This window comes from Castor canadensis, chromosome 19 (assembly GCF_047511655.1).
Source record: "Castor canadensis chromosome 19, mCasCan1.hap1v2, whole genome shotgun sequence".
In the NCBI taxonomy this organism is placed as follows: domain Eukaryota; kingdom Metazoa; phylum Chordata; class Mammalia; order Rodentia; family Castoridae; genus Castor; species Castor canadensis.
The window spans coordinates 39,274,404-39,287,287 of record NC_133404.1 but is presented as its reverse complement, the minus strand read 5'-3'; the positions used below and the strand labels follow the sequence as shown (position 1 = coordinate 39,287,287).

Here is a 12,884-nt window from a genome sequence, read left to right as displayed (position 1 = left end):
AGAAATAGGGAGGTGGGAGAAAAGAGAGAGAAAGGAAAAAGAGAAGTTAGCCAAAAGGAGGAACAATTACAATAGTGGAAACAGGAGGGTGGGCATGTCCTTCTCTAAATTTTAATCTCAAAATTCGCTGCTCCCTTAAATGTGTTGTAACCTTGCTCAAAATCAGTGGCCTTCTCCTTTCCTCTTCCAACAGAGTCTGCATTTCTGTGTCAACCAGATTTCCAGTCAGAAGATATGGATAGCCTCACATACTTGGGACTATCAGGGTAGTTCAAGCTTAAAGTGAACAAACTTAGAAGGTTGTCATTGTGTAAGGACGCCATGCTACCTACTCCCAGAACAGAGTGGGATTGAAAGTAGGGTAGACAGGACCCCAAAGCAAGCAGCACTGAGCCATATTGTACAGCTTTCCTTCACCTTGAAGCATGGTTCACCAGAAGTAGAAAATTAATCCAGACTGAAATTAGTAAATGAGAAAGCAAATGAGAAAACAGTGTTCTGTCTTGTGCCCATGCTCCCTCATTATCTTTCTACCCTCCCTCTAATTTATTAACAAGTGGAAGAGCAACAGTGTCTGACCACCAAGAGAGAGAAGGGGCAGTCAGGATGAATCACAGACTTTACTATATGTGTTAGCAAGGGGAATTTTCTCCCAAAGAGCTATATATCTCCCTCATTTGCATGAGATACCTTCTTTCCTGAAGATTTTCTAATCATTCCCTACTTAGGACTTAACCAATTAGGATTAGCAGCATGCTGGGTTTCTACTCTGTGATTTATAGAAGGCAAGCACTTCATAAATCAGGCAGAACTGTTCATCCACCTGCCTTGCCATAAACAATGAAAATGGGTAATCAGCAGCATGGTTACATGTTAGCTTGGGAAATGAATCAGAGGCCAGTTTCTAAATTGTCTACTGATGGATGTGAGCTCCTTCTGTGCTCTCCAGATCCTCTGTACCCTAAACTGAAGGTCTGGTGGAACAGTGTCTGAACAGAAGAGAAAGAAATATGAACCTTGTTTCCACAGCACCACAGCATTAAATTGACTTCATATTTTACAGGTTGAATTGTGGGTAATAAAGTCATTGAATAAGGGAACATAAGAGCCAACCCATCTGTAACACAATCTCAAGTCAGAAAGAGCCCTGAGCACCCAAAACTCATCTGCCACCATGCTAAGTATAGAGATGACAATACTCTGCAGTGTCAAAGAGACTGGCTTTAAATCCTGGCTATGGGACTTTGGAAAAACTCCTTAATCTCATATAATAGAAATAATAATACTTCAAGCATTGAGGTGAATATTAATAGGGAAACATATGGATGCTGTCTAGAAGAGTGTCCAATGAAATACAAGCAATCAATAAATTTTAATTCCATTGTTCTTTTGAGGACACTAAAGATGATAGCAAAACAAGGTGCAGAAGGATAGTACACATTTAAATTTGTTGTTCACACCTGGGTTACTGCAATAACTACTGCAAACCTATCCAAATTGGCACTGCTAATTATTCTCTAGAACATAATTTTTATTAGGTTGCTTCTAAATCCAGGAGCTTACAAGGATTGTCCATTGCCTGTTAATGCAATACAAATATAGAAGGAGAGGAATATCCTACAGGATCCAGTTTTCAGGAGTCCACAGTAAACATGGTCAGTCTTACCCTAATAAGGTTCCAACTCTCCTCCCTAATAAGTCTTCTCCGGTCATTCACAAACCTGGAACCTGCCACCACAATCAAGTTGATGAACTGTTATCCCGATCACTCAAACAAACCACACTTGAAGTTTCACCCAATCTATATCCATGCAATCACCCATGATGCTCTCCCAACCCCTCAACATATTAGGGGCAAAACTTATCATATCAGTAAGGCATACCTTCTCTTCAAAGTTCATCACAATTTCTGCCAATTAATTATTTTGGTAAATTTTCTTATTGAAAATTTCATTCTCTAAATATCAATCTTCACATAGTCACTTAAATTCGTTTTGATCCTAAACTTGTCTATATTCTTATTGCAAATAAAAGAAAGCCAATGATCTGAAAGATTCATATCTATTCAATTCCATAGACTGTCTAGAATGTACAAGAGCATAGTAGTCATACGTTTAAAAATTGCCAACTTGAATAAAAGTCAGGAGTATATGTTGAAAAACCTATATGGGAGAACATCTGTGAAACTGCTTTTTTTCTTTTTTTTTAACAAAGGTCATTTTCGAAGGTTTATTTTTCAAATTTTTGATGCTTGATTTATACTGAAATTACATCAGGAATTTTAGTGATGTAAAACATAGTTTCCTTTGTTACTTTGAGAGATACAAAACACATCTAGCGATCTGGTGTATATGAAATTAAAGCAATTAAAGTTAATAAAATTATATCATAAGCATATGGCATAATTTCTTAAGTAGATTTTTGCTGCTCTTCTCACAAAAAGTAACTATGTGAGATGTCTTCTTCACTGAAATAACCATTTTTATCAGCAACATATATTCCATAATTTCATAAATTTCAAATAAGTATTATCAACAATTGACTAAATATTAGCCAGAAAATCAAAGAAGTTGTCGTGAGGAAAAGAAAAAAAGCATTGAAAAATAAGAAAATACAAAATTGTGCAATACAGATAAAGTCATGTCAAGAGAAAAAAATTAGAGCAGTAAATGTATACCTTAGGAAGTTCAAAGTCAAAATGATAACCTTCCCACACCAGCAAGTAGAAACGTAGAGCAAAATCAATGTAAAACAAGCAAAAGGAAAGAAATAATGATGGTAAGAGCAAAATTAATGTATTTGAAAACATAAAAAATTAGTAGAACATATTGAGGTCTACTTGGAAAGGTCCGTAAAACTGACCCACCAATAACAAAACTAACGAAAAAGGAAGAAAGTCTCAACTAAACTTGGAAAAATGCAGGTGCTTTCACTACAAACCCTACAGGTATTGAAGGGACAGTAAGAAGATACTTCCAAGAAGTCAGGAAACACGTAAATTTGACATCTTAGAGATGATATAGACCTGTTCCTTGAAAACCTAACACTACTACAATTTGTTCATATAAAATAGGTCACTTGAGTAGACCCAGAACTATTAAGAAAATTGAACTCACAACTTAAAATCTCTTGATAAAGAAATCTCCAGGCCTACATATTTTCACTAGAGAATTCTACAAATTAGCAAAGGCTTGACACTAATTTAATTTGATCCCTTCCATAAAATCAAAGAAGAGGGAACCATTTACATTGATTTCATAAGTCCAGTATTACTCTGATACCAAAATTGGGCATAGTAAAAAGGGAAAAAGAAAATTATAAACCTGAATCTTTTATGAATGTAGGTACAATATCCTTTTTGTATTTTATTTATTTCTTTGTTTATTTTTATGAACATATATTCATTGTACAGATTGTACACGGGGGGATTCAGTGTGCCAATTCCAAATATCCTTACACTATGCATTGCTTAGATTGCCTCCACCAACTCTCCCCTGTAATTTCCTCCCCGCCCCACTTAAAGCAATTGCAAGAGGTTTCACCATTCTGTCTCATAAATGTATATGAAGCCCATCAACCATATTCCCTCACCTTCATCCCCTCCATTCACCCTCTCATCTTTCACGAGTACCGCACCCCAACACACACTATACCTGTCTTATAGTTCTGTCTTTCATTTCTAATTCCAAAGTCAGTATTCCAAGGGGTTTGTCCATGCATCCCAGTTGTGAATATAGGTTACATTGGTCAGTTCAATCCCCTCGGTTAGTCTCCCTTATCCCTCCCCCAACACTATTATTCAACAGCTTTCAGTACATATTGTTATGTCCTCTACATTTCAAAATCATTGCAATATTCTTTAACAAAATACTAGCAAATTGAATTAATCATTATATAAATATTATTATAAACCTTGACAACATAGAATTAGTGCTGGGCATTCTAGTCTACTTTGATATTCAAAAATCAACAAATATAATCTACCATGTAAAGAGTTTATTGAACATAAATTACATGATCACACAAATTTATACAGAAAAAGAATTTGAGAAAAACCTATACTCATTAATGATAAAAAATATGAAAAAATAGTAATAAAAGGGAATTCCTCACATTGGTAAAGAACATCTATTTAAAAAATCTGTTAATATTGTACATAGATGGTAAAAGACTGAATACTTCTCTCTTGAGACTGGGAACAAGGAAGACTCCCATTTCACCATGCTGTTCAGCATTGCACTGGAATTTCTATCTGGGAAGGCTAGGCAGGGATAATAGGGAGCATATCAATAGGAAAGTAAGAAATAAAACTGTCCCTATTTAGGAATATGTGAGACAAAAACAAAAATATCCTATAGAACTACAAGTGAGGTCAGAGAGGTCATCGGTTACCAGATCAATATAAAAATCAATTGTACTTCTGTATACCAACAATAAACCTGTTACAATTAATAAGCATTTATAATTGAAACAAAAATGAAATACTTGAGGAATGGTCTGACAAAATATGTGCCAGACTTTGATGCTAAAAACTACAGAAATCAGAGGAAATAGGAATTAATGGAGAAGGATACACAGCTGAAAAGATTCAACATAGTAAAGATGTAATTGGCCCAAAATTGACATTCATGTTCAATAAAACTCCTATCGAAGTCTCAGACAGATTTTTATTGATCTAGACAAGATTATTCTGAAATTTATATAGAAAAGAAAAGAATCTAGAAATAATCATAAAATGTTGAAAAGAAGACTAAATTAGACCCACTCTATTCAATTTCGAGACTCACTCATAGCTACAGTAATCAAGACCATATAGCATTGGGAAAACGACAACTACTAAGACCAATAAAGAGTAGAGAACACAGGACTAGATCCACAAAAATAAGGCCAATTGATTTTTTTTACAAAGACACTAAAGCATCTAAAACATCTCAATAAAAAATTATCATCTTCCACAAAAGTGTGGGAACAATTGGATAGCTATAGATGAAAAGGAAAATTAGCCTACACCTAAACATCACATTTTATACAGAATGAACTTAAAATAGATTCTAAATTGAAATGTTAAAGAAAACATGGTAAATCTTTTAGAGCAGGAGAGTTAGAATAACGTCATTGAGATCTAGAGCTTGACAAAGAATTCTTATAAGTTACATTAAAATAAGATTTGTATATTAAAAATTGATAAATATTCTGAAGGACTTCATATAGAAGATGAAAAGCTGCAAGCTACTAACTGTGTGGGAATGTCTTCAGTGCACATATCTGATGAAAGGTTCATATCTAGAACTTGTAAAGAACTCTGAAAGTGACTACAAATAATCTATCTAGGATATATGTAGAGGTGGCATGGTGTCATCCAGCTGTCATCCCAGCTACATAGAAAGCATATGTAAGAGGATCACACTCCAAAGCCCTCCCTGGGCAAAAATGTGAGACCCCGAGTAAACCCTAGTGCCACCAATAATAAAAATAAACAAGATAAAATATGCAAATGACATTAAGAAAGATTTCCCTGAAGAAGCTATTGGGATGGCAAATAAGCACATGAAAAAATATTCGTCAACATTAGCCATTGCAGAAATGCAAATGAAGACTATGATGAAATATTACTGCACAGCTATTAAAAGAGATAAAATTAAAAATGGTCACAATTCCAAATACTGGAGAGGATGCAAATGAAGTATGTTTCTAATACATTGCTAGTGGGAATGCGTAGTCACTCTGGAAAACAGTTTGTAGGTTGCCTTAAAAACTGAAGACACACTTTTCACCTGATCCAGCAATTGCACTCTTGGGTATTTAGTTCAGAGAAATAAATAATTATGTCCATACTAGAGCCCATACATGATCATTCACTGTAGCTTTATTTTTAGTAGCTCAAACCTAGAAAAATCAAAATGTCCTAAAATATACGAGTGTTAAATACACTGTGGTAATGTAAGCTGTGAAACTATTCAACCATAAATGTGAGTGAACTATTGATAGGTGCAGCAATATAGATTGACCTCATGGGCATTACCCTCAGTGATAAAAAAAGACCAAAACAAAACCAATCTCGGTGCTTTATGTAGCATTCTCAAGATGTTATAATTATGGAGACAGAAAAGTAGTTAATGGTTGCCAGGACTGAGGAATAATTTGAAGGAGGGAGTCGGTATGTCTGTAGCATAGTTTTCTGTCTTGATGGTGAGAGTGGATCCATGAATCTACAGGTGTGATGCAAAGACATCGGATGATACACACACTATTGACCAGTGCCAGTTTCCTGGCTTGGAATTTGTACTAATTTAAATAAGAAGCTACCATTGGGGAAAACTGGGTGGAGAGCACACAGGACTCTTTCACTGTCTTTGCGACTTTCTCAGAATCTGTAAGTATTTCAAAAGATAAAACTTTCAATGAGTTAAAACATCAAAGGTAAAAATCCCCCAAAGTTGAAACTTCCAAAAAGTTAAAAAAATGCATAATCTGATTTTTCCATAATAATGTTTAGAATTCAGCTATATACAGATGAATGAAAATTCCCAAATTTCAGATCAGTACTTCCAACCATCTGGTTGGTATTTCCCCTTGGGAGCTCTAGCCTTCTCCAACTCAACTTAAAAAGTGATTTCTACATAATAGTTAACCTCTACCTGCCTCTCATCCCTCCCCATGCAAAACCCTGATCATGTTATATTTTTGTTTTTTTGCTTTAAGCAGTGGGACTGCCACATGGTCTTTGACTTCTCCATTCTGCTCACATTCCATGGTAAGTTGAGCAATAAATTCTGTTGGCTCCTTCTTATTTCCTCTTGAATACATTCTTTCTACCCTAATTTTCACATAGCTTTTTTATACTTCAGCCCATAAACTCTTTTTTTCTGTTTAATTATATTTGCATGTTTGTACTATGGCTTCTTTAATCTATTTGCAAATCAGCATGCAAGACCCTTCCTGATCTGAGCCCCCTGAATCTTTAACCTCAACTCTTCCAAGTTGTCCATGTGTCCTGCTTGTTCCAGTCTTGATGACCTACAGATAGTTCTAGAATGAGCTGGTCTACTTCTGTTCTCTATGACATGTACATACTGTGCAATGAATTCTCCTTTATCTACCTTACTAACTTGTAGAGTCAGGTGGAGTCTTTACTGGCACCTCTGTGTTCCCACATTTGAAATCAGCCATCCCATCTCTGTCCTCCTGAAACACTCTAGGCATGTTTCCATTATGGAATTAGTCGCAACAATCATCCCTGCCAGATTGCCTCCTTCTGGAACTGAGTCATACAGCTTCATATCTTCAGTGCCTGGCACAGAGTAGGAGTCTGATAGTAACTTTCAAACAAATAAGTTAAGGAATAAATGAGGGCCAAGTGTGGTGACCTACGCCTGTAATCCTAGCTAGTTGAAAGGTGGAGATAAGAGGATTGCAGTCCCAAGTCAGTCTGGGAAAAAGTATAAGACCCTCACCCAAACAACTAAAGCTAAAAGGACTGCAGGCATGGCTCAAGGGCTGGAGCACATGCCTAGCAAGCATAAGGCCCTGACTTCAATATCCAATACTCCCCACAAAAAGGATGACTTGATTCCTATTTTATTTCTCTAATAGGAAAATGCCTTTTATTCCAAGTCAGGGAAAAGGACAACAATGAACAAACCAAGTTATTTGATTTGGATTTTGCATGTCAAACTCATTCTAGAACTCTCCATGACTTTATTAATATCTAAAACAAGCAACAATCTAGAACTAAAGGCAGGTTCTTTCCATGTCTTCCTGTTCCTGTTTTGTTTTGTTTTGCTTCCTATGACCACAGAGTTATCTATGACCCAGATACCTGGTGAGCTGAGCTGGTTTTAAGATATATTTTGTTACAAAAAATGAAATGTTGAAATAATTATGCATTTGAAAAATTGTGAGCTCCATTTCAGCCTATACAGACCCAGGATAAAAAGAAAAACTAAATTGAGGAAAACATTCAAAACAAACTTCAAAATTTTAATAGTGTTTATAGGTCTTCAAAACACTTTTAGTAATTCGGTTCCACAGATTACTGAGTCTTACATCGATTCCAAATGGCAGAAATGATTTCAGCCAGAGGTGACCAAGTTGAACAGATTCAAATCTTGGTGAAAATTATCCCCTTTAATGCTCTTTTTTGACTTTTTCTGAGTGGTTTTCATTTTAAAACCTAGGGGGCTTACACCTACAAAGCCTTATCTATCAGTTTCCAGATCAGTTTCTAGAAGTGTCAGGTGGAAATCCTAATACAATCATCCTACTGTATCTATAGGGATTTGTTCTAGGACTTCCCATGGATACCAAACTCAGTATGCTTAAATCCATTATATGAGGCCAAGCATGGTGGCTCACACCTGTAATCCCAGCTACTTGGGAAGGAGAGATAGGAGGATCACAGTTCAAGACCTCCTAGCAAAAAGTTAACAAATTCCTGTCTCAAAGAAAGCTCATGCCTGTAATACCAGCTGTGTAGGAGGCAGAGATAAGAGGACCTCTGTCTGAGGACAGCTCTGGGCAAAAGTATGAGAACCTATCTGTAAAATGACTAAAGCAAAAATGACTGGGGGCATGACTCAAGTGGTAGAGGGCTTGCCTAGGAAATATAAGGCTCTGAGTTCAAATGCTAGTACCACCAAAAAGTCCCTTATATAAAAGAGTATGGTATTTGCATATAACTTAAATAATTTCTAGATTATTTTCAAAATCTAATACAGTTTAAATGCTACATAAATAGTTTGCTGTCCTGTATTATTTAAGGAGTAATGACAAGAAAAACACCCATATGTGTTCATTACTGATGAAATTGAAAGAATGCTTTTAAACCAAAGTTGGTTGAACCTAGGATGTAGAGCCCACAAATATAGAGGGCTAACTGGATTTACCATAAAGGAAGACTTAAGTTCAAGTAAGACAATGTATTCTAAAGAATCAGATAAAGTAGTTAACCTTACTAGGGAAGAGTAGACATTCAAACACAAATTCACTGTTTACATTCTTTCTTGACAAGTGCAAGACTTATATCAGTTTCCTATCTGGCTTTGCCCACCTGTAAAATTCTATAATAATTAACATTATAAATGATTCATCTTATGTTGTGATGCATAATTCATTCTCTTTTTCTTGGACAGGAAAGACTTGTTTTTCTGCCCTTAGAAAATGTTGCACCTTCTGTCTGGTATGTCCTTCTCATCTTTCTCTCCAACCTTTCTTCGCTCCTATCTACAGAAATCCAGTTTATTCTCTCTTGTCCAGCTCAGGTGTGGCATAATTGTTTAATTCATTCATGTCATTCTGATTTTCTTTCATGCTAAGAATTTGACACTCACACACGACATTTGTTAGTCTACTTTGTCTTATCTCTGTACAATTCTTCTTCATAACACTAGCCTATAGGCAAATAAGCCCAGAGAATGACGTCAATCCCTCCACAATCTCCAACAGGCTTTCTCAACTCCAGCAGGAGCGACATTTGAATTCTTTACTGGGGGTTCTGTGCTGTGCACTGAAGGATGGTTTGCAAAGTCACTGGCCTCTATCCGCTGGATACTAATTGCACTGCCATCTCTTCTGTCCCAGCTGTAACAACCAAAAATGTCTTCAGTCATTGCTACATGTCCCGTGGGGGACTGAAACTGCCATCCTGGTTGGGAACCATTGTTTAAAGTCCCTAACACTTGAAAATGCCTGTACGTGGGGGACCTGAGCACAAGAAGTAAATTGTAGGAAGTGTGTCATGTGAAATAAAGAATGGAAAGAAAAAATCCTGATAAAAGATTTTATAGAAAATATAATCCAGAACTAGAAGATCTTTTATCCCTCCAAAGCTGATTGATAGCATCAATCACAATGAAAAGTCAATCATGTGAAATTGTCAGTTTTCTACAATTAAAGTAGACATTTAATCTAATCAAAATACCAATGGTCATCATCATATGCAATATAATAATCATGAAACAACACAAGCCCTCAATTTAAATTCAATACCAAGATTCTCCTGTCAAGTAGCACCAACAATAATTGTCATTTTTCTGGACATTAAATTCAATAACATTTGCTAAGAACAAACATGGTTTTTAAATATGCAAAGGAGGAGAATTCCAAGATGGCGGCTAGAGGTAGGAAGCAGAAAGCGACCCTCCTATAGTGAAATCTTGGAGAGACGCTGGAGACACACTTTGCAGGCATAATTACTGAGAAAAGGCATAACTTTGACCCCTCCACATCTCCAGCCGGTGCAGAGAATCTCCACTTCACGTTAAATGGAGAAATGAGGAGGGCCCCCGGGGCCGCCAGTGGCCGGCGCCCATACGGCTCGGGAAGACGCAGACCAGGTGAGCTTCACGGTACTGCAGTACCCCCACAGAGAAGCCTGGGCCAGAGCAGCATAGCCCCCTGGACAGACTGACCTCCACCCGGGAAAAAAAAAAGAGAAACTGAGTAATAAGCAATAAGAACAGTTAAGACACGCTGGAAAGAGGGTGGGGCGCCCTGAGCGCTGAAGATTGGGGGAAGGGAATCCTTCCCAGGACTGTAAATAAACAAGCTGGGTGGGCCGGAGAGCCTCTGGTGGGAGCAGGGCGCGCCCAGCAACCAGGAGCGGGGAAGCTTGTGAGAGTGGGGGAGGGAGGAAAACTCCACAGGAGAGGAGGGAAGACCCACTTCCCAGTGAACTGTAAACAAACATGGCGGCCGGCAGGAGCAGCAGCACCGCCCAGTAAGCAGGAGCAGGAAAGTTTGTGAAAGTGGCAGTGGGAGGAAAACTGCACAGGAGAGGAGGGAAGACCCACTTCCCACGTGAACTGTAAATAAACACGCAGGCCTGACAACGCGGGGCAGTGTCACCTTTCCCAGTGCTTGGAAAGGGGAAAGCCTGTAGCAGAGGCTCCCGCACAGGAGAACTCTGAGCAAACAAAGCCTGTGGGACCAGGTGAGTGCTAAGCTCACCCCAGAGATCTGCATAAATAACGCCGCCAGCTACAGGCTGAGAGCAGCAGGCAGGCAAGCCACAGTTGCAGATACCACTCTTGGAACTGTCTCCAGATTCTTTTTTTTTTCCTTTTTCTCCCTACCTTTGATGAGAGAACAACTGAATTACACCTGCAAGCCGAAAAACTGAAACTGTATTGCATTTGAACTGGGGACACTTGGTGGGGCTTTGTGTGTGTGTGTGTGTGTGTGTGTGTGTGTGTGTGTGTGTGTAGTTTTGTTCTACTTTATGCATCCCCTTTGATGAGACAACTACAGAACAACATCTGAGGCACCAACTCCAGAACTGGAGATTGAGACGGACAACCAAATTATTAAGACTGAAACTACATTGCCTATAAACTTGGAAGTTTTTTGGTTTTTTTTTTTTAATTTTCTATTTTCCATTTTATTTTAATTCATTTTTTTATATATAGACATTACTTTCATTTACTTATTTTTTATATCTTTGATTTTCAATCCTCTCTCTGTCTCTCTAATGTCTGTTCAGCTTACTGTCGATTAGTACACTAACACTCCCTGTTTATACCTTTGAAACTCTCTTGTCTGATACCTTGTTCTGCTTTCTCCCTCTTGTCTGTATATTTGTTTTCCCCTTTTCTTTAACTTCTTGCTTTCCATCTCAGCTCACTCTTCCGTTCTCAATATTACCATTGTTATTATTACAAGCTACAAAATACTTAATTACACACAGTACAGGGACAATAACAACACCAAGGACAATGACGGGAAGACAGAAAAAACAGGGAAACCAGTTTCCCCACAGCAAAAAATTAGTACAGGAACCAGAGGGGAATGAAGAGAACAGAAACTCAGATCCAGACTCCAACAAAATGAAGATAAACTATGCCAAAGGACCCAATGAAGCCCACAAGAATAATTTAAAAGAAGACATACTACAAGTACTCAATGAGAATTTTATAGAGATGATACTGGATAGGGTCAACCAAAATGGACAGGAGACACTCAAGAAATTCCAAGACAATAAAAATAGAGAATTTGAAAAAGCAAAAGAAGAAATAAAGGAAACCATAGAAGCACTGTATAAACACCAAAGTGAAAGACAGAACACAATGAATAAAAGGATAAATGAACTCAGGACAAAAATAGACAACAATAAAGAAGAAAACTGCCAGGATATGGAAAACCTCAGAAAAAAGAATGAAACAGAACTGCAAAACAAAACGGAAGGCCAATCCAGCAGAATAGAACAAACAGAAGACAGAATCTCAGAACTTGAAGGTGAAATGGTAATTAAAGGAAAAACCGAAGAACTATTAATTAAACAACTCAAGACCTGTGAAAAGAAAATACAAGAACTCACTGACTCCATCAAAAGACCAAACCTGAGAATCATGGGCATCAAAGAAAGAGAAGAGGTGCAAGTGAAGGGAATGCATAATATATTCAACAAAATAATAACGGAAAATTTCCCAAATCTAGAGAAAGATATTCCCACACAAATGCAAGAGGCCTCCAGGACACCAAACAGACCAGATCAAAATAGAACTACTCCACAACATATCATCATTAAAACAACAAGTTCAGAAACTAAGGAAAGAATATTGAAGGCTGTAAGAGAGAAAAAACAAGTAACATACAAAGGTAAACCCATCAAAATCACAGCAGACTTCTCAACAGAAACATTAAAAGCAAGAAGAGCGTGGGGTGAGATCTTCCGGGCACTGAATGAAAATAACTTCAACCCCAGGATACTCTACCCAGCAAAGCTATCATTCAAAATAGATGGAGCAATAAAAGTCTTCCATGATAAGCAGAAACTAAAACAATATGTGACCACAAAGCCACCATTACAAAAGATTCTGCAAGGGATCCTGCACACAGAAAGTGACACCCAACTTAACCATGAAAAGGCAGGCAGCACCAAACCACAG

The 12,884-nt window shown here is 37.4% G+C and overlaps 1 protein-coding gene across 3 annotated transcripts in view; it reads right to left on the bottom strand.

Moving 5' to 3' along the window:
* Agbl1 (AGBL carboxypeptidase 1) overlaps positions 1-12,884 on the bottom strand; it is a 780,759-nt gene that overhangs the window by 7,818 nt on the left and 760,057 nt on the right. The gene's annotated exons all lie outside the window — the stretch shown is intronic.